Here is a 6,000-nt window from a genome sequence, read left to right on the forward strand (position 1 = left end):
CTTCCTGACATGCAGTTTCTCCTGAGGACCACTCCCAAGACTGTGACTTGGGCATCTCAGGTAGAATCCACATGGCGCAGAATGACTCTGTGTTTTCGTGGCTTTTTAAAGGGCAAGTGGTTATGTATATGGATACAAGTTTTGTATGGCAAATTGTATGAAGCCAAATGTTAGGATAAACCTACAGCATAACTTTAAAAGGCATTTGTGTTTATTTGTTTAATTGGAGGATAATTGCTGTGTGATGTTGTGTTGATTTCTGCTGTAGGATAGCTTGAATTGGTCATGACTATGTCTCTTCCCTCCTGAGCCTGCCTCCCAACCCCCACCCCCATCCATCCCCCTAGCTTGTCACAGAGCACCAGGCTGGGTTCCCTGTGTTATATAGCAGCTTCCCATAAATAAAAATAAGATATTAAAAAAGAGGGACTATGTGTGTATGTATGGCTGATTCACTTTGCTCTACAACAGAAATGAATACAATATGTATAGCAACTGTACACCAATAAAGATTAATCAAAAAATAAAAAGGTATTAGAAAAAGACAGCATTTTATAAATGCAATGTTAGCCTAACATTTTCCCACAGTTTTTAAATAATGAAGCAACTAATTTCTTTTTGCTACATTAACCATCATTTTCTAAACTTTTTATTTCCTGTTGGAGTATAGCCGATTAACAATGTTGTGACAGCTTCAGGTGAGCCATGAAGGGACTCAGCCACATATACGTGTACCCACTCTCCCCCACACCGCCTTCCCACCCGGGCTGGACACACATCAAGCAGAGTTCCCTGTGCTATACACAGGAAGACCTTCTTGGTTATCCATTTTAAATATAGAGGTAGTCTTCCCAAGTGGCTCAGTGGTAAAGAATCTGTCTGCAATGCAGGAGTCATGGGTTCAGTCCATGGGACAGGAAGATTCCCTGGAGAAGGGAATGGCAACCCACTCCAGTGTTCTTGTCTGGAAAATCCCATGGACAGAGGAGCTGGGCAGGCCACCGTCCATGGGGTCCCAAAAGAGTTGGACACGACTGAGTGAATAAACAACAGGTCAACCCCAAACTCCCTAATTATCCCCCCCCACCTGTCCCCAATAGCACATGATACACTCTTTCTCTCTGACTTACTTCACACAGTATGACAGATCTCTAGGTCCATCCATGTGGCTGCAAATGGCATTACTTCAGATTCTTTGTAGTGGCTGAGTGATATTCCCTTGTATAGACATACCGCATCTTCTGCATCCATTCCTCTGCTGATGGACATTTAGGTTGCTTCTTTGTATTGTCTATTGTGAACAGTGCCAGCCATCATTTGAATATATGTTTTTCATATCAATCCATCAGGGACTCAATTTCTGGGTGCTACCCCAAGAGGCAGTGGTTAGCTGGCCCTCAGATCACACTCACAGAGCACAGAAGGGTTTGATTTGATCCCTAACACAGCATTTATCCTTTAACTTAATTCAAATTTGGCTCATCATGCTTTTTAAAAAAATCATTTACGCAAAGTGCAAACAGCACAAGGTAGAGAAAACAGTGGGATTAAGAGACAAGTGACCCAGTGAGAAAGTTCATTGACATCTGTGACTCGCCAGTTTGGAATATATTTACAACACGTATCAATGAATTATGCAAATCATGAATAATAAAGGACTGTGGAGTTATTCTTTTAAAAACAATTGTGTCTGGAAAAACTGCTTGCCCTCACTTATGTGTGGAATCTAAGAAAGTCAAACTCACAGCAACAGCAAGTGGAAAGGTGACTATTAGAGCTGGAGGGGTGGGGAACAGGGCAGTGCTGGTCAAAGGGTGTTGTAAACTTCTGGTTATAAGATGAGAAAGTTCTGGAGATGTAGTGACTAGGGAAGCTGAAACTCCAATATTTTGGCCACCTGATGCGAAGAGCCGACTCATTGGAAAAGACGCTGATGCTGGGAAAGATTGAAGGTGGGAGGAGAAGGGGATGGCAGAGGATGAGATGGTTGGATGGCATCACCAACTCAATGGACATGAGTCTGGGCAAGCTCCAGGAGATGGTGGAGAACAGAGAAGCCTGGTGTGCTGCAGTCCACAGGGTCGCAAAGAGTCGGACGTGACTGAGCGTCTGAACAACAACAACAAAATAAATATCAAATTTTCTCACCACACACACACACACACAGAGGTGCCTGTGCAAGATGAAGAATGTGTTGATTAGCTGAATTGTGATCATCGTTGAGCGATGTGCATGTATACCAGAATGTCACATTACACACCTTAAATATATATCAATATTTATTCGTCAATCATACCTCGATAAAGCTGGGGAAAAACCTGCCACAATTGTCTATGGGGTTGGAGGAAGAATCAAACAAGCTGGAGATGCTCTTCCAAAGACAGCATGGCCTCGCCAACCCCATCCCAAGGTTAAGTGAGTCGGGCAGCTGGAGAGAGGATGGACCTTCATTGTGGATGTCTTGGGGACGGGGGAGGTGGGAATAGATGCTCAGAGGGGTCCACACAGTCTGTTGAAGACCTGATAAGCCCTTACCATTCCTCTGTGCCATCAGGACATCGAAGAACGAAGAGTGCTGTTTGCTTTCCAGCAAGAATCTCAGCTTGGAAGTTTGGAGAATCACGTGATGACACACCTTTGTCCTGTTAAGAAACCTCACTTGAGACCTCCCAGGAGTCGATGTGATGAGATAGTGAAATGTGTGACTATTAATAAGGAACATAACTGTGAAACAATGTTTGGAATCTTGAACCACTGCAGACCTGCAGAGAAGAGAAACCAAGGAAGGTTCGTCAAACCTAGTCATGTGTATCAACTGCTGACCTTAGCTGCAATGCAGCTCTGGCCAGAAATACATTTTCTAGGGAAGCTCAGAGGCTGGCAGGCTTTCCAGGAGGGTAGGAGAACAGTTTGGAAGCCACTTAGTCAAGAGCAACCTTCCAGGACTTCCCCGGTGGTCAAGTGGTCAAAACTCCACATTGCAATGCAGGAGATGTGGATTCGATCCCTGGTCTAGGAACTAAGATCCCAAATGCCACAGAGCAATTAAGCCCACACACCACAGCTACTAAGACCGTGAGCCCCAAGTAGAGAATCCGTGCACTGCAACAAAACAATCCCACGTGCCAAACCAAGACCTGCCACAGCCAAATAAATAAATAATATGTTTCAAAAGGGCAACATTGCAAATGACTCCACAGACAGGTCAGGTCGAGGAGTCATCCTTGCCCCAAGGACACTCAGCTGTCACTTTGTCACTGTCAGATGTGGCCACTGTTGCTTCTGGGACTAGAAATAACTGAAGTGGGTGGCGCATGGTGAAGCACATGGAGCGTGGCCCTTGCCTCCCACGACAGCCTCACGTTCATGGTCGCCCAGATCCATCTGACGTCCGGATCCTGAGGTGTATGAAATGCTTAGAACAGAGCTCAGTTTTTCTACCTGTAAAATGGGGTGATAGTGGTGCCCACCTCTTTGGGTTGTTTGAGCTTTAAGCGAGAGAACAGACGCACAGTTCTCAGACTAGCTCTTGAGGTGGTGGTCCAGTGGTTAGGACTTGGAGCTTTCACTGCCATGGCCTGGGTCCAATTCCCTGTCAGGAAGCTAAGATCCTGTAAACGCATGGCCTAGGTGTGTGTATATATAAACAGTGCTTGGGCTGGGAGGTGGGAGGGAGGTTCAAGAGGGAGGCTAGGAACATACACCACATATACCTATGGCTGATTCATGTTGATATACGGAAGAATAAATAAAATAAAATATGTTTTTAAAAAAAAACAGTGCTTGACACATAGAGTACCATCAAGTTTAGTTTTTTAAATTCAAAAAATACTGTTGGAACCTGTTTTTATCCTAGAGTAAATTGCTTGACAAGCCTACTTGGTTTGGAAGCTGAGACCCAGAGATCTCATGGACAGTGGGGGAGAGGGTAGGGAATGGCTCTCTTGACAACCATCTGGGTCAGCCGCACTCATCTTAGGTGGCTTTGAGTCATGCTAGGTGGGTGCTACTTGCCCACCTGAAAGGACTGGCCAGAAATCCTCCTAAGACCTTTCACTAAGAGCTGGCTTCTACTCTTGGAAGATCTTTCTGACCCAGAGGCCAAAATTGTGTCTCCTGCATTGGCAGGCGGGTTCTTTACCACTGAGTCACACAGCAAATGATAAATTGATTCACTGATTCATTCAGCAAGCTTTATTAAGCGCCCATTATCTACCAGTCAGCTACAAGAGGGCTTCCCTTGTAGCTCAGCTGGTGAAGAATCTGCCTGCAAGCAGGAGACCCAGATTCTATTCCTGGGTCAGGAAGATTCCCTGGAGGAAGGCATGGCAACCCTCTCCAGTATTCTTGCCTGGAGAATCCCATGGGCAGAGGAACCAGGCAGGCTACAGTCCTTGGGGTCACAGAGTCGAACACAACAATGACCAAGCACAGCACACCTACCAAACCACTACGACCCTTCAGCCTCCCTCCCTACCTCCAGGACATGGTTTATAATAATGGACTGGCCTTCCTTGATAGCGCTAGTGGCAAAGAACCTGCATGCCAGTGCAGGAGATGTAAGACGCATGGATTTGATCCCTGGGTCAGGAAGATCCCCTGGAGGAGGAAATGGCAACCACTCTAGTCCTCTTGCCTGGAAAATCCCATGGACAGAGGAGCCTGGTGGGCTGTAACAGTCTGTGGGATGGCGAAGAGTCGGACACACCAAAGCGACTTAGCATGCCTGCTGTTTACACGTGTGTTTCCTCTACCATCTCCACCTCTGAAGCTTGAGAGACAGACAACGCTTTTCCATCACTTTAATTCCATGAGCCTAGTCCTTACGGGTTGAAACAAGTATAGCATATTAAAAACCAAAATTATATCATAAAGGATGAAAGAAAGCAGATCTTAAAATCAATACAAACAAGCAACAACCGACCCTAGTGTGCATCTCATCGATAACTCAACTACCCAGGTGCAAGAAATTAACTCAAGTCTTGTTCGAACACAATGCACTGACCGTGCACTATTATTGGAATGTATTCTAAGGATGAAAATAACCACAAATCAATCTTTAACTCTACTCAATAGTTTGTTTTGACATGTGTCCTGTTTTGCAGGTTAGACCAAATGACTACAAAGAATGAATATATAAACTGAGAGAAGATGAATGGGATGTTGAGTTTGAGTTGATGGGATCACTGTGAACTTATACATATTTGCAGATGCAATATTGTTTAGCTGCATTGCTATTTTGTCATATTTTAATTTCTCTGAGGTCCTAATTCTACAACATATGTTGAATGCTTGCTGTAATCCAGACCCTGTACTCAGCAGTTTACATGAAATATTTCATTTAGTTTTCACCATTGCACTTTGTGATTTCTACAACTGTTATGAAAAGGTGACAAATTTGCCCACAATAATGGAAGAGTTAGGTGTGATCAGACCCCAGATTGTGCTTATACTCACAGAGATGAGTAAGACAAGTCATAATCTACTCCATTTTAAAGGCCAGCATTCATTTTAACACTAAACTTGATCTGGTAACTGAAATAATTGTCTTACAGGAAAAGCTTTGGAATCACCTAATTTGTCAATAAAAGTATTTGTGCTCATTTGGCATAGAGCATATTTTGAGGGGTTTGGGAAGCAAGAACTGGGTTTTAGACCCAGTTCTGAAAAATCCCAGCTCCATGACCTTCTGCAAGTACACCAGACCTTTTTGGGTCTCTGTTTTTGCTTTTCTAATTGAAGGAGCTGGAAGACATGTGGAGTCACAGACTCGAACGTCTGCAGATGTCGACGGGGAACATAAATTAGTAAAATGCCCTCAGGACCTGTATCCTGTCTATGCTGGTGGTGACCTCTCAGCTACAGCCCCAACGTTGCCAGGCAAGAGAGCAGGCCTGCTTCAAGTCCTCTGAACTTCCAATTCCTCAAGAGAAACCAGCAGTCCGGGCTTTTGTGACACTTTCCAAATCTTAAACTAATAACTAAAAAAAAAAAAAAAAA

Source organism: Bison bison, unplaced genomic scaffold (genome assembly GCF_000754665.1).
Source record: "Bison bison bison isolate TAMUID 2011002044 unplaced genomic scaffold, Bison_UMD1.0 scf7180017864379, whole genome shotgun sequence".
Taxonomy (NCBI): Eukaryota; Metazoa; Chordata; class Mammalia; order Artiodactyla; family Bovidae; genus Bison; species Bison bison.